At 36.7% G+C, this 25902-nt stretch overlaps 1 protein-coding gene and 1 long non-coding RNA gene across 5 annotated transcripts in view; both read right to left on the reverse strand.

Annotated features, from left to right (window-relative positions):
• Positions 1 to 25902, reverse strand: part of MED13L (mediator complex subunit 13L) — a 313009-nt gene that overhangs the window by 229832 nt on the left and 57275 nt on the right. The window lies entirely within an intron of this gene.
• On the reverse strand, positions 1559 to 9499 carry LOC309639536. The gene is made up of 2 exons (XR_014251715.1): positions 8862 to 9499; positions 1559 to 7883 (listed from the first exon to the last, which is right to left on the reverse strand). It is a non-coding gene; the product is annotated as an uncharacterized lncRNA (long non-coding RNA).

A 25902-nucleotide genomic window follows, 5' to 3' on the forward strand; every position in this document is an offset into this window, starting at 1 on the left:
TCATATATCTGGGATAAATGCCCAGGAGTATAGTTACTGGGTTGTATGGTAGTTGTATGTTTAGTTTTTTAAGAAACCGCCCAACTGTTCTTCATGGTGGCTATACCATTTTACAATCCCACCAGAAACATATGTGATCATTTCTCCACATCCTCCCCAGCATTTGGTGTTGTCACTATTTTTCATTTTACCCATTGTGATAGGTATGTAGTGATAACTGATTATAGTTTTAATTTGGATTTCCTGAATGGCTAATGATACTGAAAAGCTTTTAATATATATATTTGCCTGTGTATTTGTCTCTTCATGTCCTTTGGCCATTTTCTAAGTGAACTATTTGGCTTTTTACAACTGAGCTTTGAAGAAATCTTTACATATTTTAGACACTAGATCTTTGTCAGATACAGGGTCTGCAAATACTTTCCCCCACTCTAGCTTTTAATCCTCTCAAAAGGGGTTTTTTGCAGAGCACCAGTTTTTAAAATTAATAATCAATTTGTTAATTTTTCCTTTTATAAATTGTGCTTTTGCTATCAGGTCTAAAATCTCCTAGATCGTAAAGATTTTCATATACATTATTTTTTCCAAAAGTTCTATAGTTTTACATTTTACATTCAACGCCTGTGATTCACTTTTTTTTTTTTTTTTTTTTTTGCTGTGTTGGGTGTTCATTGCTACACGCAGGCTTTCTCTAGTTGCGGCAAGGAGGGGGTTACTCTTCGTTGCCGTGCGCAGGCTTCTTATTATGGTGGCTTCTCTCGTTGTGGAGCATGGGCTCTAGGCGCACGGGCTTCAGTAGTTGTGGCACGTGGGCTCTAGAGCACAGGCTCAGTAGTTGTGGCGCACGGGCTTAGTTTCTCCGTGGAATGTGGGATCTTCCCGGACCAGGGCTCGAAGCCATGTCCCCTTCACTGGCAGGCGGATTCTTAACCACTGCGCCACCAGGGAAGCCCAAGCCTGTGGTTCACTTTGAGTTAATTTTTGGATAAGGTATGAGACCTGGGTCAAGGTACATTTTTTTTTTGGTTTTTGGATGTTCAATTACTCCACTACCAATGGTCGGAAAGGTGTATGAACTGTCAGCATATGAGACCTATACACTTTTTTTTTTTTTAATTTATTTATTTTTATTTTTGGCTGTGTTGGGTCTTCATTTCTGTGCAAGGGCTTTCTCTAGTTGTGGCAAGTAGGGGCCACTCTTCATCGCGGTGCACGGGCCTCTCACTATCACGGCCTCTCTTGTTGCAGAGCACAGGCTCCAGACGCGCAGGCTCAGTAGTTGTGGCTCACGGGCCTAGTTGCTCCGCGGCATGTGGGATCTTCCCAGACCAGGGCTCGAACCCGTGTCCCCTGCATTGGCAGGCAGATTCTCAACCACTGCGCCACCAGGAAAGCCCGAGACCTATACAATTTTTGTTAGATTTGGGGGACAATTATAAATGGTAATGTATTTTCAATTTTGTTATCCACATGTTCATCGCTAATATATAGAAATACAAATGATTTAGTATGTTTATCTTGTATCCTGTGACCTTGAACTCACTTATTAGTTCTGGACTTGTCTTTTTTTTTTTTTTGGTAGCTTCCTTGGAATTTTCTACAAAAAACATTTTATCTGCAAATAGGGACAGTTTTATTTCCTTCTTTCTGATCTGCCTCTTATTTCTTTTTCTTGCCTTACTGCACTGGCTAGAACTTCAACATTAAATTGACTAAAAGAATGGTTAAAGCAGACATCCTTGCCTTGTTCCCGATCTTAGGGGGGAAAGTATTCAGTCTTTCATTATTAAATATAATGTTAGCTGTTGATTTTTGTAGATGTTCTTTACCAATTGAGGAAATTCCCCCATTACTGTTTTTCTGAGAGTTTTTACAATGAATGGATATTAATTTTTGGACTTGAGTTTGTCACTATTTGCAAAGGGAATTAATGAAGTATTGCTCTGAAGTAGTTTTCAACTGTTTGTTCTTTAAGTATGAAGCTTGTGAATAGAGAAAGGTGCTCACTATATCAAATCTGAATTAAAGTGCATTCTTCTTTATTATACAACCATGCCTTATATCAGTAGCTTCCAGGTTTTTTTTTTTTGTTTTTTTTCCAGGAAGCAGTCCAAAACACGATCATTTGGGCAACATGTCAACACCCTGATACTCATCAAAACTAAGTACTGCTTTGCATTCTAGGCTCTTAAAAGTTAACTTGTTTTAATTTCAGCATAAAATGTGATGTACTGTACCATTTTAAACATATGAAAACAACACAATTTGACCTTGTCAATGGAAAGGTGAGTGATTTTCTTATCCTGGGATGTTTCTGCTGCTACCTTGAAAATCACAGCTCAGTTCAGTCAAGAAACAGTCATTTCCTGTCAAATACCTCAAACAAAATTCTATCCTCCAGACACTATTTATCTAGTATTAAACTGCAGTGGTACTCTCAAGGAGTACCACTCAAGGATTAGTGGTAAAACACTAATCAAACTCTGAATTTAAACATGCATCTGTTTTTAACTCAATTTTAAAACTGAGAATTTTAAGGGCATAGAAATTTAATTTAAATTTAAACTATAGAATCAAAATTTAAAAGTCCAATTATTTCAAATCACCAAGGGACTATCAAAGGGAAGACAAAGGAGAGGCAAATACACCCGAAGTATCAATAATCTGTATCCTACCTAAAATGGTAGTAATTTCCTTAGTTAATAAGGGCAATAAATAGAAAAAAAGTAGTTAAAACAGGTATGCTAAACTAGTTAACATTCAAATGCTAGAAAAGCAGATTAAAATTATTAAGGTAAGATTTCTTTAAAGTTTAACATCCACTAAAACAATTAATGAAAGAGAAACAAAACCAACAGTAATAAGCTTACAGGGCTATGAAAGGGTTGTGGCTGCTGCCCTTGGAGAACCAGCCCCCTCCGCATATTCCTCTCAGTGAAGATACCCCACCCCTGATCTACTGCAGCTAGGTGCTTCTGCACCCCAAATGACAAAGCATAATAAAATACTTTTTAAATCAACTGTAGCAAAATTTGAAAATTGCTAGCTAGCACAGTTGGAGAAAATTTAGCTCTCTAATATCTGTTAGTTATGTTTACCTTAAAGACAAAGGAAATAAATAGGATTTCTACCTGCTTAATCTAAAAGAGTAAACAAAGGAAGAGTAAGAAAACAAATACAAATGCAAAAACAAAACTGAGAAAAACAGAAATGAAAATTAGAAGTTAATCTCAATTAACAGAATATATCACTAATAAAAGGTTTTATTGTCTATGATTTCATAGGACTTATTGTACAAATGCAGAACTGTACTTCCTTAAGTTACATAAGATATACTGGGGACCGGAATACACCAGTGTTAAACTTGTGTTGCAAACGTACTCAGGAACTGGACAGTTCTATACTCCTCAATTTCCAGGACAGTGACAAGAACAAGGGAAGGAAACAAGAAAAACTGACTCTTGTTTTTATACTTCACCACTAAATTAAATCATTTAAAAACTAATTTATTTTTAAAATAATTAGAAGTATTTTTCAATGTAATAGAAGTATGATATTGCCAGTGTTTTGTCTTAGAACCTAAAACCTTGAACTTTAAATTTAAATAAGCACAAATATCAATCGAAAATATGTCTACATATTAATTTATTATTTTAGAAATAACTTGAAATGTGAGCCATCTACTTCTACAAAAAAAAGAAAATCTCAAGTAGCATATTTAAATACATTATCAAATCTGGTCAAGATGAACATTTAGCATTAAATAGAAATCTCAGGAAAACCCAGCTCCTCACAGGAAAACCCAGCTCCTGACAATCGCCAATACCCCCCCCCAAAAAAGATAAGTAAGAATTCCTAATTCCTCATAATCAGAGTCCCAAAATTAAAGGAAAAGGCACAAAGAAATGAAAACCACATGTGTATGCCTCAGAAGGAAATCATCCTGGGGATAGTGAGTGATAATCAGAAACTGCCTCTAGTCCAAAGAAGAAATTCAATTCACCAGGAAACTGATTATTTGACAAGTATCTCAAAAATAAGAATATTAAAGCAGAGTCTCTTCTATATTCCATTTTTTAACAGAGAGAGACAAAAATGACAATGAAGGAAGAGAGAAGGAAAAAAGGAAGGGGAAGAAAAGGAAGAAAATCCTGTCTGTAGCCACACCCCTATTTTTTTTTAAGTACAGGGCAATTTCTAATCATTAGAGGGATAGTAAAAATCATATATTTTAAGACTACTTCATCCGTAAATTTTTAATCCATCTGATCAAATTCACTTTCACCGCACTGATAAGTACTTCAAAAATATAAAGCCCACAAAGCAAAATAAATTTTGGCTCAACTACATAAGGACAAAAAGTTATATGTGTTACAGAATATAAAGAGATTCAGAAGATTGTTTTTTAAAAAAAAATCAAAGGAGTTAAATATAAACTATGACTGGGAATATACTAAACTAGAATCCATTCTAATTTTTTAATTAATTCAGTCATTCTTAAAGTAATAAACCGCAGGACTTCCAGTCAAGATGACATCATAAATTGCTTTGGAAACCCATCCTGCTCCAAATATATAGCAATGACAGATAAAATATAGAAAGACAAATTTACAAGGCATGACTACACTTAAAATAAAAAAAAAAAAGACAAACATCATGACAAAGAAACACACAAGAGTAAGCTGTGAGCCTCCTGGGGCTCTGGTTTTAGAAGGATACCACAGAGGCATAGATTTCAGATCCCGTGAGAAAAGAAATAAAAATGGCCCACCCAAGATGAGAGACTAGGGCCAAAATTGGGCCGAAAAAGAATTGCTGTTAACAGCTGCCCACGGGTAAGTAAGCTGTGTGCATGGAAGTGTGGCTTCTAAACTGTCTAAGAAAGTGAGAATATCCAACTTAACAACTAGGACTTGAGCCACACCGTCTAGTTGCCTGGCCAATGGAACAAAGATATATCTAGCATCACAGGAGGGCCAGTCAATCTAAGACCTGGTTTTGGATTGGGGGTTGGGGGGAAGAGGACAGTAGGGAGGGCCAGTTAAGAACACCTGCAAAACCACTAGCTAAGAAGAGACTGGGGGGGTGGGGGACGTGCCTTCTTAGTAAAGTTGTACCGTGACATATGAGGAAAACTAGTAAGAAAGCCTACAAATACAGCAAATGCAATATGAAATCCCTCCAAACAAAAGAGAATCAGAAAATTACCTGAGATTACAAGATTAGGTGGAAATGAGAAAATCAATCAGAAAGGTTGAAAATTAAGTTTTTAAAATTTTAAATAAGTAATGAAATTTAAAATTCAATAGAAGAGATAAAGTTTAAACTGGAAAAGCTGAAAAGGAATTAATGAACTAGAAGATAATAATGAAGAATTTAACTAAGGGTGTAACAGAGACAGAGTTTTTAAAAATACATACTATGAAGGACAGATACCGAGGTTTCAAAATGTATTTAACAGCAGTTTCAGAACAAACAAAGAGGCACTGGTAAGAGATTTAACCTTATATTAGAAAAGAGAAAAATTACAATGAATCACATATTATCCAGATGGATGAATAATATAAAAATATCTTACACAAAGGGAACATTCTAAACTAATGTAAAATCTTTCAAGCGGCAAGGAAAAAAATACTAACAACTCATCTAACCTAATTCTAAAACTATATTTTGAAAGGTTTTGTGTGTGTGTAAATTATCTATCTATCTATCTATCTATCTGGCTGCGCCGGGTCTTAGTGCAGCATGCAGGATCTTTGTTGCCGCCAGCAGGATCTTTTACTTGCCGCATGCGGGCTGTTAGTTGCAGCACACCAGATCTTTAGTTGCGGCATGTGGGATCTAGTTCCCAGACCAGGGATCGAACCCGGGCCCCCTGCATTGGGAGCATGGAGTCTTAGCCACTGGACCACCAGGGAAGTCCGTGAAAGTTTTTTTAAAGGTGACCTTGCCTTGGAGAGCCAAAATCTGTATCGTCTACATGCTACCCAAGAACACCACAGGGGTTTCTGGGTGTTTTTATAGAGTAAAACTGAAATGGAGGGCCAATAAATAAGATGTAATTAACAAAAAAAGTTCAGCTGGCCCAGTCTTCAGCTGCATCCCAATAGTCCTTGAAATTCAGTTTTAACACTCAGAGAAATGAGGCACCAGGTGAGAGCACTTTTCTTGTCAAAAGTGTAGTAATAAAATTTGTGAATGGGGTAGAAAAATAATAGAATAGTAGATTATAGAACTGAATAACAGGAATTCCAACAAAGAATAAAATTTCTTGTTTACTAAAATCACATAAATAAACAAAAAGTAAAACTAGAGCTGTCAACAATAAATTATTCAAGCAAAAGTATCTGTTAACTTTCCCCTCTAGGGACTTCCCTGGTAGCGCAGTGGTTAAGAATCCGCCTGCCAATGCAGGGGACACAGGTTCGATCCCTGGTCCGGGAAGATCCCACATGCCGCAGAGCAATTAAGCCCGCGTGCCACAACTACTGAAGCCCGTGCGCCTAGAGCCCGTGCTCCACAACAAGAGAAGCCACCGCAATGAGAAGACCGTGCACCGCAACCAAGGGTAGCAGCCCCCGCTCACGCAACTAGAGAAAGCCCACACACAGCAACGAAGACCCAATGCAGCCAAAAACAAACAAATAAATAAATAAATTTATATTAAAAAAAAAACAACTTTCCCTTCTATATTTAAAACAAGTAGTCAGAAAAACTGTAAAGCTGACAATGGAGCCTGCATTTACAGTAAAGTTTTTGGTAGTTCAGCTATCTATAAGGCTGCAGAATCTGCTGATTTTACCTGAACTGGTAAAGATACACAACTGGGTAAAGTTTTGTGTATTTTAGCAGGACTACTAGATTAATGCAGGACTACTGCATTTATCATTATGCAGACATGGCTTCAAACAATCATCTGCACTAATCATTTATTTTGACAGGAATACATATTTAGGCATTTTTCAGAGATATAGTTTGAAAATTACGCAAGAATGAAACGCCAACTATAGATAGAACATCAGTTCGGCGTTAGTCTAAAACTCCACCCAGGTGATCCATAAAATTACACTGAGTTCCAACTGATGAAAATACAGCAGAAGACGGGCAGCCTAACTGCAAAAACGAAACTGTGTATGCAGCGGAGGGGTTGGCCTTGCTAACGAGCCAAGTTCAGGCATCATCTATCTGACAGTACAGAAACACTCCAAGTGCTTTTTTCAGTTATCTGTAAATGTCAGTAGCCCTCTGGCTCACTGCCATAAGGAGCTCCTATCTCTGTTCTCTGCTTTATCTTTCTGTCCATTCTTCAGTCATTTAGCACAACCACTACTCTATTTTCATCAGTAAGATGTTCTTCTGGGACAAAAATGAGAGCTCCAACTGCTTCAAAAGCAGTTACTCACCAGCTGGCAGCTAAAATCATGAAAATTAGAAAGCAACACTTTGTGATTTTTTTAATCAAAGGAGCATAACATTTCAAATTGGCATTTACCACCCAGCAATCCATCCTCTTTTATAGAAAGCCAAATATATATATATATATATATATATATATATACACACACACACACACACATATATGTATCAATATATACATATTAACATGTTCACATAAAAGCAACCACTAAAAAAAATTTTATATAAGTGAACACTTACTTAGAAAATGTCTATGAAATCACAATCTCATTAACAATAAGAAATAACTTCAACAGTGTTTATTTAAGTATAACAGGTAACCAAAACATCAACTGTTGTTACTTTCCTTCCACACATCAAGAATCCAATAATTGGGACTTCCCTGGAGGTCCAGTGGTTATGACTTCGCCTTCCAATGCAGGGGGTGCAGGTTCGATCCCTGGTGGGGGAGCTAAGATCCCACATGCCTTGGGGCCAAAAAACCAAAACATAAAACAGAAGCAATATTGTAACAAATTCAATAAAGACTTTAAAATTGGTCCACATCAAAAAAAAAATCTTAAAAAAAACCAAACCAAATAATTCTTCACTGAATGTAAAAAAAAAAAAAAAAAGTATTTCATCCTTTTTCCTGCTTAGGTCTGAACTGTACCATCAATCTAACATCACGTCCTAGCCTCAATCTGCCATTTCCTCCCCCACTGACATAATATTCTATGTTCAAGTGACCTAAGAGTATTCAGTGTAACCTGTGTGTCGTATACTCAAATAAATAAACAAATAACAAAAAACATGCCTTTCTTATATTGTACTGTCTGCTTTGAGTGACTTTTCCTTCCTTTCCTAGTGAAATCCTACTCTTTTTAAAGATGGTAGCTCCACCCACTTTTGCTAAGTTTTCATCAATAACCAAATAGAATAAATTGCTTTCTTCCTATGACCCCATGCAGAATTTTAGGCCTGCCTCCTTACATTGAGACTTGTCTGACAACTTCACTCATGGGGTTGAGGGCAAGCAGAGTGTTTCAACTGGAAAACATCCTGAATAGTAGTTACTGTTGCCACAACGTACAGCATGATGGTTACCTTTCTCAGTATCAGTCATCCTGCCTCTAACACCTCCTCTAGACTAAAAGCTCCTTAAAAGCAGGGCCTCAAGAAATGCCTCTGACCACGTAGAGCTCACAGCTCTCCACATGATGACCATGCAAAAACTGTTTGATGAATAATGAAAACTGAAAGCATGAACACACTTCGAGAAAATTAGTACAATGAATTACAGCTATATCTTTGGATAAAGACATAGATGCTAAGGAACGTAAGGCTTTAAGAGTACAATTACACAAAGTTAATGTCTCCTACTATGTCTCTCTAAGCCCTAATACCCACCCTCTCTACCCCTAGGAACCACTAAAACGTATATATCTACAGCTTGACACACTGACCTGGGACTGTAAAGTATGTATGGGTTACTGTCTGATCCATTCAGAGAAAAAGTTACAATCTTCTTATCTGCTGTTTTTTCTGTCTGCTGTAAGCATCTGATACTGGCCACCTCCGTGATTCCCTTCCCTCTCCAGTCCCATTCGTCTCTCCCATCTCTTCTATCTTCTTTCATATATCAGCTTTTACATGAGAGGGCTGGCCCATTTTATACAATGCTAGTCAACCAGGGAAACACATTTTATTCTATGCAGTAAAGCAAGCTTTGATTTTAATAGACTTTGTAAACATAATCTCAGCCATTTCTGCCTAAGAAAATCGAGAAAAGAGTTTACAGAAAAGTGATACAGGCTTCATGCACACTTTATTTTTATGTCAAGTAGCTTCCTATAGCAATATCCTCATCTGTAGTAAACACTAAGTCCTTATTTAGTAGTGCTAAATTATGTCACCCTTGAGGCATACAGAAGCTTATCATCTGACTTCTAAACATTCTCTATTAGAAAATACTTTCATCAAATGCCTAAATTTCTACTTTCAGTAAGTGTAAAGACATTACCACTGATTGCCCTAAAGCACTTTCAGGAAAACAGTTCCTATTTGGTTAAACAGTCATCAAATTTTAAGACTGGGACTCCATACTTACACACTTTGGTGGGGGGTCGGGGTGGGGGAGAGGATGTCAAACCTGTACCAAGAAAAATAATATTTTGATCCAGTATCAAATTCTACTCTTCCCCACATTCCCCCAAATAAAGAAATGTATCAATATCTTCCCTAACACCATACTTCCCACATTTAAGAAGCTAATCAACTAAAACTATTAACTTTATACAGTAAAGGACATCAATTAAAAGGGAAAATTATTTTCTCAGGAAAATAATTTCATGTTCAAGGTTATATGAGCATTCTCTCTCTCTCTGTCTCTTTTCTTTTTCTTTTTTTTTTTTTTGTGGCCACGCAACATGGCTTGCGGGATCTTACATCCCCAACCAGGGATTGAACCTGGGCCCCGGCAGTGAGAGAGCCAGGTCCAAACCACTGGACTGCCAGGGAATTCCCTATATGAGCATTTTCTATCCTAGATTGTGTCATCTAGGTAATATAATTTAAATCAGCAAAGAGCCAAAATGCTTTGTTATGGCTGAAATAAAGGAGGAAAAACAAACATATTTGAAGCAGCCTATTAAAAACATCATATGTAATTAAATTCACTTACCAACATAAAGTTTTGTTTGATAAAGTGACACCAATCCTCTGCCTTTTTTAAGTGTCTCATTTCCTTCTTAGACCAGGAAAAAAAGCAATAATGGCCACGTGGCAGTCATTCAACATTTCCAAAGCACTTTTTATAACTTTAAAAAAATATTTATTTATTTATTTATTTATTTGGTTGCACTAGGTCTTAGTTGTGGCAGGCAGGCTCCTTAGTTGCGGCTCGCCGGCTCCTTAACTTGTGGCATGCGAACTCTCAGTTGCAGCATGCGTGTGGGATCTAGTTCCCAGACCAGGGATCAAACCCCGGCCCCCTGCATTGGGAGTGTGGAGTCTTAACCACTGCCCCACCAGGGAAGTCCCAAAAGCACTCTTATGCTTTTTATAATGTTAACAGTTCAATATAATTTAGCCACCGTTCTCATCACAGGCTGCATAAATGATGCTAAACCAAGACATCAATTATATTCACAATAAATTATCACAGTTATTAGAACACCACCATTTGTAGTTCACAATAATAAGAACCATCAAGAGAAACAAGTAAAGGAAGTAATCTTTCTTACCAGGTCTAAATGGTAAAACTCTTGGGAATTCATTCAACTAGCAACTGTTCAACTACTGTTGAATTTTTAGTAAACACTATGTTAACAGTGCTAAGAGTATGTATGGAGACCATCCTCAGTGAGCCTACAGCCCACTGGGAGGGTGAGTAAGCTAACAGTCCTGGTGCATGAAACCTATGGTAACACAACTGATACATACACATGAAGCACGCTTCAAAGACAGTACCCTCACAGAACCTCAATTTTCTATCAATAAATTCTAATTGTTTTAATGAGTAAAGATAAATGATAAAATTAGAGAACATTAGTCAGCAAGTTAAAATTTTAAAATAAAGGGCTGGAGATAGAGAATATCATAAAAGTTCCTGTCATACAGTAGATATGATAGCTACTGTTGTTGTTACAACTTCAAAGGGGGAGAGGGGAGTAGCATACAAATGGGCCCATCCTCTGAGTTTAAAATAGACAGAGATCCAATTTGGAGAGGAGGTTACAAAAGAAGAACAGTCATCCTCAAGATAAATTAATAAATATACATGCCAGCCTTGAAGCCACTGGCAAGATTCCAAACTGTAAAAGAAAACTGACTACACAAAGACTACTGAATCAACGAAATATAATAATACACATCCACTGGTTTGATAAACGAGCCCCCATGGCTTGTCATATGAGAGTATCTATCTCCACCTAAGTCTTAATTTTCTCTAAAGTATTCTATCCCAATTTGAAAATACCATTTGGAAATATTATACACAGAAAGCATAAAGGAAAGAACCTCTACAAGATGAAATCAGATAAGCCTATTCTTATTTTAATACCATATAATCTATCTTATAAACTTTGGTGATCAAATGTATCCAAATAAGGGCTGTAGAAACCAAGAAACCCTGAGATGGATATGTTTCCTTCACTGAAAAAACTGTAAGAATGAGGAAAAAGAATAAAAATAGACAGTAAGACAGGGAAATAAAAATGATACATATGTAGATCAACATAATACATTTTATTTAAAACAGTGACTCAAATATTCAATGAATCTAAAATCCACATATAAAGAAGGTAACTTTGGTCCACAGTCAACCACATTATTAATGTACATAATAATAACACATGTGAAACAAAGGACATCAACCAGGAAGCAATGTACTTCACGGGATCTGCCCTAGGGAGCTCGACCTCCCTGCAACTGTACACAGTTTTAGAAGCATGTGCATAGGTGCTTTTTCTAGACCACCCAAAGCTTTCTGCAGATCTCAAATGGATAAGTGACCTAAAAAAGTTAAGAGTCACTCACCTAAGATTGTAAGTTTCCAACATTCCTGATATTAATTTTCCCTGACAATGAACAATAAGAAAACAAATTGTAAGAAGAATTAGCTTAAGAATAAGGTTAAAACAAGCTATCATAAAACTCAGTGGAAATTTTTTTACAGCATAAAAGAAAAATACTTTATTCACTTTATAAGCTGTAAATTTGAAAATTTAAAGTTTTATGAAACTAAACTAGCTTTACAAAACAGATGTTTTTGCCTATGCTACTTAATCAATTCAAGTCACATTCCTAGAAGACAATATAGCCATCTGATGATTTCAGCGTCAATGGAATGAGCCGAATCCACACAACAGCATTTTACAAAAATAATCAGTGGTTTAAAGCAGGGCATGTGCAAAATTCCTGAAATAACACATACATAATTCACTGCCAAACTCAGATCAATTCAAAATCTGCAGAGGCAAGAAGCATTATTACGGCTCTGAAATCCATATTCAGTAAGGCTGTGTTCAGAAAAGTTTCATTTCAATTTCAAGAAAGTAAATGACTAGAGAAGTTCAATAATGATTCTGGCAGATATCAGTACCCCTTATTCAAAGCAGAATCATTTTACACAGCTTAAGATTCTTTAAAAGAGAAAGAAAAACACCAATTTATAGGACGTAAGTCTTGAATTTAAGGATGAAATGTCATCTACTTGAGAAATATAACACTGCCTCCTCTCAAATATTATAGCCAACAGTTAGAGGCAAAAGAGCACAGTGGAAAAGGAAAAAGCACAGCCTTATTATAGATCAGGCTGTAATTCTGGCTCTGCCACTAGCAAACTATATGGATTTGAGCAAGTTACTTCACCTCTTTATGCCTTGGTTTACTCAACAAAATATTAGCAAACTGAATCCAACAACACATAAAAAAGATCATACACCATGACCAAGTAGGATTCTTCCCAAGTTCACAAGGATGGTTCAACACACACAAATCAGTCAATGTGATACACCACATCAACAAAAGAAAAGACAAAAAACCACATGATCATCTCAACAGATACAGAAAAAGCATTTGACAAAATTCAACATCCATGCATGATAAAAACTCTTACCAAAGTGGGTACAGAAGGACCATATCTCAAAATAGTAAAAGCTATTTATGACAAACCAACAGCCAATATAATAATACTCAATGGTGAAAAGTTGAAAGCCTTCCTGCTAAAATGTGGAACGAGACAAGGATGCTGACTCTCACCACTTCTCTTCAACATAGTACTGGAAGTCCTAGCCACAGCAATCAGACAAGAAAAAGAAATAAAAGGTATCCAAATTGGAAGGTAAGAGGTAAAATTGTCATTATATGCAGATGATATGATACTATATATAGAAAACCCTAAAGACTCCACACAAAAACTACTAGAACTAATAAACAAATTCAGCAAGGTAGCAGGATACAAGATTAACATACAGAAATCAGTTGCATTTCTTTACACCAACAATGAAAATATCAGAATGGGAATGTAAAAAAACAATACCTTTTAAAATCACAACCCCCCAAAATAAAATACTTAGGAATAAATCTCACCAAGGAGGTGAAAGACTTATACTGAGAACTATAAAACATTAATAAAGGAAGTTGAAGATGATTCAAAGAAATGGAAAGCTATCCCATGCTCTTAGACTGGAAGAATTAATATTGTTAAAATGGCCATACTACCCAAAGCAATCTACAGATTTAATGCAATCCCTATCAAATTACCCATGACCTTTCTCACAGAACTAGAACAAATAATCCTAAAATGCACATGGAACCATAAAGACCCAGAATTACCAAGGCAATCCTGAAGAAAAAGAACAAAGCAGGAGGCATAACCATCCCAGACTTCAGACAATACTATAAAGCTACAGTAATCGAAACAGCATGGTATTGGCACAAAAACAGGCATATGGATCAATGGAACAGAATAGACAGCCCAGAAATAAACCCACACACCTACAGTCAATTAATCTTTAAAAAGGGAAAATATATAATGGGAAAGAGACAGTCTCTTTGGCAAGCGGCACTGGGAAAGTTGGACAGCCATCTGTAAATCAATGAAGTTATTAGAACACACCCTCTCGCTGTACACAAAAATAAACTCAAAATGGCTTAAAGACCCAAACATAAGACATGACATCATAAAACTCCTAGAAGAGAACATAGGCAAAACACTCTCTGACATAAATCATATTAATGTTTTCTTAGGTCAGTCTCCCAAGGCAATAGAAATAAAAACAAAAATAAACAAATGGGAAAATAAACAATGGCATATATCCAGACAAAACTAATCAAACTTACAAGCTTTTGCACAGCAAAGGAAACCATAAACAAAACTAAAAGACAACCTACCGAATGGGAGAAAATATTTGCAAACAATGCGATGGGCAAGGGCTTAATTTCCAAAATATACAAACAGCCCATACAACTCAACAACAAAAAAACAAACAACTTAATCAAAAAATGGGCAGAAGACCTAAATAGACACTTCTCCAAAGAATACAGGTGGCCAATAGGCACATGAAAAAATGCTCAACATCACTAATTATCAGAGAAATGCAAATCAAAACTACAATGAGGTACCACTTCACATCGGTCAGAATGACCATCATTAAAAGTCTACAAATAACAAATGCTGGAGAGGGTGTGAGAAAAGGGAACCCTCCTACACTGTTGGTGGGAATGTAAGTTGGTGTACCCACTGTGGAAAACAGTATGGAGGTTCCTCAGAAAACTAAAAATAGAATTACCATATGATCCAGCAATCCCACTCCTGGGCATATATCCAGAAAAAACTATAATTCAAAAAGATACATGCACCCCTACGTTCATAGCAGCACTATTCACAATAGCCAAGACATGGAGACAACCTAAATGTCCGTCGACAGATGAATGGATAAAGAAAATGTGGTATATATACACAAGGGAATACTACTCAGCCATAAAAAAGAAAGAAATAATGCCATTTGCAGCAACATGAATGCAACTAGAGATTATCATACAATCTGAAGGCAGAAAGAGAGCGACAAATACCATATGATATCACTTACATGTGGAATCTAAAACATGACACAAATGAACCTATCTATGAGACAGAAACAGAATCGGGGACATAGAAAATAGAATAGTGGTTGCCAAGGGGGAGAGGGGAGGGAGAGGGATGGATTGGGAGTTTGGGATTAGCAGATGCAAACTGGCATATATAGAATGGATACATAACAAGGTTCTACTGTATAGCACAGGGAACTATATTCAATATCCTGTGATAAACCATAATGGAAAAGAATATGAACAAGAATGTGTGTGTGTGTGTGTATACATACATATATATATATAGGTATGTATAACTGAGGCACTTTGCTGTACAGCAGTAAGTACCACAACACTGTAATTCAACTACACTTCAATAAAAAATAAATTTTAAATAAATAAATAAATAAGCTGCCTGGAGCTGTCATGCACAAGGAACTCCTAATCTCCCCTATTAACCACCAACCCCTATCCACCCCATAGCTCAAGTCTTCCTTAATAAGACAATTTTAATGCTTTAGGAAAATTTAAATTCCTTCTCACAAAAGGCTTGGGAGTAAATGCAAAGCTAGAAGATTCTCAAAAATGTAAAAACATCTTGCAAAAGAAGGACAAAAGAAAGAAATTACGAAGTTTTACAAAAGCACTGCTGTTTTTGCCAGGACCAAAGCTAAATACCTGGAAACCAGAGGAATGAGCTTTGCTAAAACTTTTCAGATTTGATTCATGGTTGCTTTCCACAGAAATCTATGTGAGACCTTTAGTATGAGTTTCCTCACCGGCCAAGGTATGTGTGTGTGGTAGGGGGAGGTGAGGGGTAGAGTATGCACTAAAATCAGTGGCTTTCAAACCACATTCCTCTGAACTCTCAGGTCCTGTGAAAGTACCTCATAGGTCTCAGGACCAATGTCTTCACACCATCTTCAAGCAGGAAAAGTAACAGTTGTATTGTTTTATGTATGAGTTGGTTTTACATTAAGGTTAAAATCATGTAAGTGTTCCATGTAAGATTTTGTCTTACAAGTAGGTTCTGGTTATAAATGCTGGCAAATGATGCACAAAATAAATAGTTCTTAAAGTTCTGACATTCTCTAAGGTCATGACTATCATTTTGAAATGGAATTTAACAGTAAAATGAGATTTGCTTTAGAGAAATTTGCTTTTGCAGTAGATACAACAATAGGCTACATCTATTTAATAATACTGCAAGAGATACCTAGCATTACTTTTCAAGTAATATCATGGTGTGGTGCCACCTATAAAAGCTAATTGAAAGCCTCAACATAATTCCAAAGAATGGGTAAAATAAAGATGAATTTCTTTATTGAATGTTAAAACTCTTACTGAAACTCATTAATTCTTTCAGTCAGAACTAAGAAAAGTTTGAAATGCTATAAACTTGAAAGCCTGGCATTACAACTAAAGGGACCCCCCCCCACCTGTAAATTATTATAGCATAGGGATCCCCCAAAAGCAACACAGTGAGGGATAAATGATTAAATAAGAAGTCCCAATAACTACAGCATCAAGATATATTTAACATTATGGTACATAACATTTAAAACCAAACTTTGAAAGAAACTGTAACTTGAAAATTATAGACAAAGTATTTGATAGCAAAAATTTAAAGGAGGGGAGGAGAGAGATAAAGTCCTTGTACTCAATTAAATATTTTATGGACACAATTTTATTCCACCAAAAGAATTTTGAAATGAAATTCATTGAACAAAATATGCAATAAACATTTTATAAACTTCAAAATTTCAAAATTCTTCTATATCAAGAAGAATTCTCAATCACACAGCTGAAGTATTAAATATATTTAACCACGGTTTTCAAATGTAGTATCAAAATTGATCTATATATCTTCAAAGACAATGCAAGAGATTCACTTTTAAAGACGTGTAAGAAAAATCAATAAACATTTAGCCTTTCCTTAATGATAGGTCCAAACAATCATGCTTACTTTCTTACTTCTATGGGCAGGAAATGTTACTTGTGGTACTCCAAGGACAATGCTGATTCAAGGACAAAGGACGACCCTGCCTGAAAAAGTTTCAGCGTTACAGCCCCTACTGGACTCTTAATTGCCCTCCAACCATGTTGCGATGGTTACGAAATTCCTGAGCCCCCCTGGGCGACGCCCACCTGGGCAACGGGGACCTGTCCCAAATAAGGAAAGGCATAAGCCCTGTCCCACTCGCACCCTATAGAAGGAAGGTATATGTGCCTCGACCAATTAGTAAACGGAATTTTCACCTCGGACCATTCCTTTGTTTTCTGGCTATAAAAACTGATCAATAGCACACATTCGGGCTCGACTCTCCCAGACTACTAGGAAGTCGGCCCGCTGTTCTGGCAGCGACCCTTCCCTCTAATAAATTCTCTCTTCTTTACATTCTGCCTTGTGTCTGGAAATTCTTTTCCAACCCGCGTTCAGACCATGACATTACTAATTGATAGAGTTTATGAAAAATGGTGGTGGTAGGATGAGAGTAGAAAACATGGATACAGAAGGTAATGCACCAAAATATGACAATAGCTACAGTAACTTATAAACTGATGAGATTTCCAAATTAAAAAAAAAAAAAAAAGCAAGCAATAACCCAAAGAAATCACAAACATATGTTTCCAGATAAGCAGGATGTCAGAAAATTATACCATTACATTTATCCCCACCTTGGGACAAAGGTAACACCTAAAATGCTATCTTCACGAAGTTTTAGAGGGAAATACCAGAAAACTAACAAAGTCAGATACAGAAATACACACTGTTTAATTCTTCTATGTCTCTTGTAAGAACTTTATTTAATATGGTTAGAATCATAAAATCCCTGCAACCCAATTATTGCTAAAGTTAGTGTTAATTTACAAATGAGTTGCTTTGAATTTTTTCCAAAGAAAACCCACATATGAAAGTAAGAATACACAGAAATTCCTTGGCACTGACAGATTTAAAGTTTTTACTTTCAACTACTCAAGACGCAAAAGAAGGGCCACTGAAATGTAGTTACCTGCAATTTTGCAAAGGCTAGAATGTGAACTGCTGGCACAGTGAGGTTGGTGAAAGGGAGCAGTCATTTCACTTGCAAATAAGCCCCACAAGTGGATTGTTTACAGTTTTTTGCTGTTTATTTCTCTCTACTTGTTGCCAGAAATACAGTAACTTTCCTGAAGTTATTGCTTTAAAAGTTTTATTTTTTAATCAGAAATGGACATTAAAAATAAAAAACCAGCCAATTGCTAGAGCTGGTGGTAGATGTGAAGAGGTCTAAGGAATGACTAGTGTTAGCCAAAAATACAAGGGAGGAAAGTCATTGGGGACCACTCAGACTTATGAACTGAACCAGTGAACCATATGCTTAGTCAGAAACAAGAAAAAGTCATCTGCAAAAGTATTTTTGGTAAGTGGACCAGCCAGGGCAAAAATTATATTTTATGGAGGAAAATTCTATGTCATAATGGTATCTGCAAAAAAATGGGACTTTCAGAAGGCTTCAAGATGCATCTCTTCCAAATGTCAATGATGTACTATATCACAATAAACTACTGATCTGCTTCCAAAAGTCAACATAACTTGAAGTGTCTGCATACAGATGAAGATTTTATGGACCACAATCTTGAAATCTGTCTACTTTGAGAGAGAAGTGAACTTAACAGAACCTAACTTAGCATAAAACCCTAGTGTATTCCAATAATGCATGAAAAATAAGATGGCACTTCAAAAAGATGTACTGCAAAAAAAATTGTTTTCCAAGTCATTTTTTCTTACCTCTTTTCCCCTAGCTTCTTTTCACCTAGTTGACACTCAATTAGGACCAGACCTCTTCTCATCAGTTACTTGGGACCAAAGACAGGGGTTATTAATTACTAGACTGTATCAATGACTGCTAGAGTTACATCAAAAAGGACCCAGAAGCCATCTTGCATAGGCTTCTACTGACCAAAGACAAGACATTTTAAACATCAAGAAGGATGACAACTGCAACTGATTGAAACAATGTGTTTAAATCCACGAGTTCAAAACATTCAAAAATAAAAACTCACAGGTCAGTTTTTGAAGAACAGTTGACTCTCACTCCATAAATTAAAGAGTTTTCTGCAAATACTAGTCACATCACACCTGCCATTTCAATAATAACTCTAATAAGATTCAAATGTTCTATTCATAGGGGAATGGAAGCAAAACTAATTCATATATTCCGTATGAAGAGTAAAGCATCAGGGAAAAAAAAGAAAAGAAAAAAGAAGAAATGGTGTTACCTGGTCAAAAGTGTGATATAAAAGACGGAAATGTTAACGCACCCCTCCCCAAAAAGGGTCGTCGTGTATATTTTATGCATTCCAATCAACGTGTCTACATATACATGTCCTGGCTTTTAAAAAAAATCTATGCAAGAATTATCAATGATTAAGGGGAGTGCTGAGAGTCTAATGGTTTTTTAAATTGCCAACATTTTAGGTACCCATTACCAGTGGACTTTAAATATTGCAAGTATATTACAGAGAGGGGAAGGCCTTGAAGTTTCTGATTCCTGAGTAAAAATTACAAACCAAGGACAAACATCTCAACGTTCAACATCCTTTAATAACTTCTATTTTGGACTAAATGAGAACCCTAAGGCCACACTGAGGAAATATTTTTAAATTGTCCTGAGAAAAATCACACACGCTAGAGGTTTATTCCTCTTAAATTTTATGGTTTTGTTTAAAAAAAAGAGATTACTACTACAACTGTGCCGCATGGTCGATCTCAGGACTTTTCTGATGCCTTGTCCAGCTAACCAAGAGCATCCCACACTTTTTTCGAACTCTGACTCAAAAAAATCACTGCTCTTTTCCCAGTTTACATACTAGAGTATATAAATCCAACTATCCTCTACCATGCTTTCCTTCCTAAGTAATTTTCTTACTATTCCTCATTGCTTCCTATCAACTGCTAAGGGAGTGGTCAGATAACTATTAGGGCCAACCTCCTACCACAGTGAGATCTGTTCCAGACCTACTTACATGGTCCCAAAGCCAAAATAAAACCAAGATGACACTTCCTCAAATGATACAGAGTCCTCAAACTGTGGTAAGCCCTGAAGATTTTCAAGTGGTTCTACTCTAATCTAGGCTCTTAATGCTAGTAACACTTAACCATGGCATAACCAAAATTAGCCTTCCTCCTGAAATACTCTTCTAAAAACTCTAAGAAAGTTAACTATTTTTCCCCTAAATTTCTCTAATGTTATGGGCAGTCAATTGCCACAAACTACACTAAGCCAATTTAAGTGAAGACAAATTCAACTGCTTTCCCTTCCCATTTCAACTTACACACTACATGAGATATAGCAACACAGGAGGGAGGGCAGGCAGATTTTACTCTAAAGAATAAGCCTCATAAGTCTCGTTAGTTAGCAGAGGCACCTCAAAATGAATTCCAATCACCACAATAGCACACAGACATTCTCTATACTACATTCAAAGGATCAGAATCTTCAGTGAAATCATTTCAGGATAGAGTGAAAGTTAAATTGCACATCTGGAACTTCAGCTACACTGAAGGAAAGTAGACTGCTTTGAAATGCTGCCACATTTACATTCTAAAGGAAATCAGAAAAACCACTAAACAAATGGTATGAATAACATTCTCACTTTTCCCAAACCTGAGGGCATTTAGTAAATGTTTATTGAATGAATCGCCTTATTTCATGCAATACATATCATAGCTCCTAATTATCTTTCTACCACTTCCCCAAAATAGAACTGCCCAAAATCAATCTTAGAAGGTAACCAACATATATGACGTTTCCATAATGGTATCACAGACCCCTAAAATCCAACCACATGTCCTTCAGGGAAAATGTGTATGTTCTGTATAGCACCTAACATTCATTGCACAAACAGACTACAAAAAAGCCACCAAGGATTCTAAAATCCAAAACTAGCACAATTAATCTATCATATTTATATTTGCACACAAGCAGAATTGTACCAAAATAAGCCTTCACAAATCCTGCCTGGGTTTAGGAAAAATATAAATAGTAAACTGGCAAGATCATGAATAAAGAAACCTCCACCTAAAGCTAATGGAAGTGGAGAGGTATTTATAAATGAAAGCTCATCAGGAGATCAAGATAAATCATGTGAAAAGTAGACGTTGAAAACCACTCTTAGGTTTACCACTTGAAGCTGTAAACTGGAAAAGCCTAGGAAAATCATCAAGAAAACTAATTCCCTGCATAATAAGTTCACCACCATCTCAAAAAGGAAGAAAAGGAGGAAACACACAGAAGAAAAGAGGGAGGGGCCAAGGGAGGACTTAGGAAAAACTTCAGGATACCCTTATTAAGCCCCCAGCCAGATGAAGAAAACTTTCTACCACATTCCCCTGATCAATGGCCTTCTGTTAGAACCCTTTAGTGCCTCTGCCTTAAAAAGATGGTGTCAAAAATGGCCTTTCTGCCATTTCCAACCATTGTTGGTTTTGCCCCCTTGACCAGCCAGCCCTGCCAATCAAACTTTCTGTGGTGATGGAAAGGTCTGCACTATCCAACAGGGTGGCCACGTATGGCAACTGAGCACCTGAAATATGTTGTGTGATAAAGGTTCTAAGTTTTTCATTTTATTTAATTTGAATTAATTTAAATTTAAATAGCCACACCACACACAGTAAGTAGCTACCACGCCGAACAATGTAACCCTAGAGTCAAAATGAGTAATCTCATATTTTATTGTTGAAGGAAGTTTTACTGATAAAAGGTACCTTTAATGTGGCTGACTGAGGCATAAACTCAGAAAAAAAAAATTATTTTTTAAATTAATTAATTAATTAATTTATTTTTGGCGGTGTTGGGGCTTCGTTTCTGTGCGAGGGCCTTCTCTAGTTGCGGCAAGCGGGGGCCACTCTTCATCGCGGTGCGCGGGCCTTTCACTGTCGTGGCCTCTCTTGTTGCGGGGCACAGGCTCCAGACGCACAGGCTTAGTAGTTGTGGCTCACGGGCCTAGTTGCTCCGCGGCATGTGGGATCTTCCCAGACCAGGGCTCGAACCCGTGTCCCCTGCGTTGGCAGGCAGATTCTCAACCACTGTGCCACCAGGGAAGCCCCAGAAAAAAATTTTTTTCTTGAATACATCTCTCTATACATCAGCCATGCAGGGTCCTTTGTACTGAAAGGCGTACCCCGAAATTGCTTTATTTATACTTTAAGACAGCTGAATTTTGGAGTCAGAAATAATTTTTATGATATGCAAGAAAGATAAATGACAAAAGAATAGAATAAAAAATAAATCAGAAAGTTCCAAGATTTTTCTTAGTTTAACCTGTTTAAAAATAAAAGCAGGAATTCCCTGGCGGTCCAGTGGTTAGGACTTGGCAGTTTTACTGCCGGGGCTTGGGTTCAATCCCTAGTTGGGGAACTAAGGTCCTATAAGCCCCGTGGCACGGCCAAAAAAATAAAATAAAAGTAGCTACTCATCGCAGGTCCCAAAGTGCCAATCACTACATCTCTATTAAAAAGTTTCCTTCTCAATTATACTACTGTCTGTATCATATTTTAATCTTTCATTACATTCAGTTTTAAAACTTTGTTATACATTGCTCTGTTAGGTAACATTGTCTAAGAATACTGTAACATATTCTTAAGAACACTGTAAGGCAACATGTGAACAGGACTACAGTAGTTCATAAATAACCACTGAAATAAGTTGAAATAATGAAAAACAGCTTTTTTTAAATGCTTACTAAATTAAGTGTATATATAACATTTTCCCTGAGGAAGCCAAATCTACCAGATAATCATATTATACTTCTGTAATTAAATTTTAAAGTTTGCAAATAACATCCTCTTAGAAACCCACAAGATTAAGTTGCTAATTGTTTAATAATGATATTAAGGGCTTCCCTGGTGGTGCAGTGGTTAAGAATCCGCCTGCCAATGCAGGGGACACAGGTTCAGGCCCTAGTCCGGGAAGATCCCACATGCCGCGGAGCAACTAAGCCCATGCACCACAACTACTGAGCCTGCACTCTAGAGCCCACGAGCCACAACTACTGAAGCCCGCGTGCCTAGAGCCTGTGCTCTACAACAAGAGAAGCCACCGCAATGAGAAGCCCACGCACTGCAACGAAGAGTAGCCCCCACTCACCGCAACTAGAGAAAGCCCGCGCGCAGCAACGAAGACCCAACGCAGCCAAAAATAAATAAATAAATTTATAAAAAATGAAAATAATGATATTAAGTTAATTTTTATAAATGATTAAAATTGATATTATTATTACTTCCCTATTTGAAAAATATAACTCAAGAATAATACCTTCTCTCATCTGAAATCATCAAAACTTCTGAGAACCACAGAATTTGACCCGACAATTTTCTCTGGTCTTTTCAACTATGATGATATTTCTTACAACTTGGCCTTTCTACTAGAGAGATTTTTTTTTTAAGCCAAACAATTACAGATAGTTAAAACTATTCCATAAATATAGTACATATGGAGCATGTTAAATAAAATCTACTTCTCCAACCTAATACAGTGTTCACACTTCATCTCCTGCAACTCATACAGCCAAAACAAAAAACAACAACAACACACACACACAAAATTTTAACCTACAGCCTGAGCAAAACACATGTACAGGAAACAAAATCGAATATGTTCTGCCCTAATAATCAAATTATACAAAAAAAAAAAAACAGGCTTTATATAATATCAGGAAACTCAAGTGATTCCTAAAAATATATAGTTCTCACAGACAACAGAACTACAGCAGAAAGGACACTGAGAGAACTATAATATACATTATCGCCTTCCTTCTGAAACTAAAAATCCCAATACAATCTCAGAAGTCGAGAGTAATGCTCAAGGCAACTCCTTGACATGCTGCCATTAGATCAAGTAGACTGTCTTCTGGGATGTTGCTATGGCAATCAGAGATGGCTATCCGAAAAAGAAAAAAGCAGCTACCAGTATCAATTATAGTCTCAATACTAACATCTCAAAACAAATCCAATACTGGAAGAAAAGCCATTTTATAAATGAAGTATAAAACCTACTGCTCCCGTAATTTGCATGGCCTGATGAACTTCTACAGTTTAAACTTCAGTTTTCATTCTCCTTCAATAAACCAAGCAGGTTTTCTTCCCACCAATTCCCCTTCACAAGGATACAGGGACCAATGGACTGAGAGATAGACGGGAAAGGAAGGGGAACAGAGAGGGAGGTGAGACCTCCCAGCTGTATAAAAACAAACCATGAGTTTTTACCTTTGCTTCCAAATCAAAGGCAAAAGCAAGTATGGAAGGCAAAATATCTTAGAACTAAAAAATAAATAAATGCTAAAATTATTTGCAAGTTTCTCCTGCAGTACAGGTTACTTTTTTCTCTAACATTTTTTTTGGCTGTTTTGGGTCTTCGTTGCTGCACGCAGACCTTCTCTAGCTGTGGTGAGTGGGAGCTACTCTTCGTTGTGGTGTGCGAGCTTCTCATTGCAGTGGCTTCTCTTGTTGCACAGCACGGGCTCTAGGCACACGGGCTTCAGTAGTTGTGGCTCGTGGGCTCAGTAGTTGTGGCTCGCGGGCTCTAGAGCACAGGCTCAGTAGTTGTGGCCCACGGGCTGAGCTGCTCCGCGGCATGTGGGATTTTCCTGCACCAGGGATCGAACCCATGTCCCTTGCATTGGCAGGCAGATTCTTATCCACTGCGCCACCAGGGAAGCCCCTTGCCTAACATTTTGCAACCTATTCTTCCAAATTCCTAAATTTGATGCTTCTGATTTACTTGCACATAATGATCACTACCAAATAAGAGATCCTTTTATTTCAAAGGGCATATTTCTGGTGAAGACTAAATTTAGTTACAAGGTAGAAAAGCCAAGAAATGCTCATAAGCCCAAAATTTAAAGTTTATATCTAGGCAAAAAAGCATACATCCATCTTGTATAGATTCCCTCTGTCACCCCCTCACCCCCTACACATACCCCCTTAAGGAAAAAACAAAAAACCTGAGGTATCTCTAAAAGTATAATTAAGTCACAAAGTGTAGGATTCCTTAGTGATGTAAACAACTCTACTGGATACAAAGTTCTGAAACTTTTTTTTTCCTAATCAACAGGTCAAGTTAAATAACAGCTACAAAATATAATATTCTCCTGCCAATATATTGTAGTCATGGTAACAACAACAACAAAATACTAAACTATTTCTTTCCCATCTGACTCATCTTGTTATGTAATAACTCAGTTCTGAGAGTCAAGAGCCACTTAATGAAACTGGAATTACTTACAAAGAAACCATCTATCTTCCCTTAGACTGTAAAAAGATTTTTTAAAAAACAAAAAGGAAAGGAAAAGGAAAAAAAGCTTTGCAACACCTATTTCAAAGGTGTGAAGCTGGATCAAATATTTTCAAAATATTAACTAAAAACCCAATTAACCCCAAATCAAAACTTCAATACTATATTTATATTCATCCCCAATTTGGATGAAGAAGAAGTAACACTAAAATTTCCCCCCACTCATGCACCAGCAATATCTAAGGAAAACATGGTTTTCAGAAACAGCTTCTTTCTCTTGGTTTCCTATCAAACATCTTAGATAGGAATGAGTAAAAATGTTAGCTCAAAATCACTTTATTCAACATATGCAAAAGTAAATAAAATAGCCCAGTCCATATTACAACTAAAAACTTTTTATCTAACTCATTGTAATTGCTATAAAGTGGCCCCAAAGTGTATTTGGTAAGCTCTGCGCTACTTTATCACTAAAAAATATCCTCATACATAATAATCTTTGCTGCCCCACAGATATATGTATTTATTGTACTGACAAACTAAATTCAGGCTGCCTTATTTGAAAATGTATGCCCACCAATCTGGCCTCATACAACTACTATCAAATAGTGTATCCTAATGTTTTGGGGGCACTCTTAATCTTACAAATTATCAAAAT

The sequence above is a fragment of the Balaenoptera physalus genome, assembly GCF_965194825.1.
Source record: "Balaenoptera physalus genome assembly, chromosome: 12".
NCBI lineage: Eukaryota > Metazoa > Chordata > Mammalia > Artiodactyla > Balaenopteridae > Balaenoptera > Balaenoptera physalus.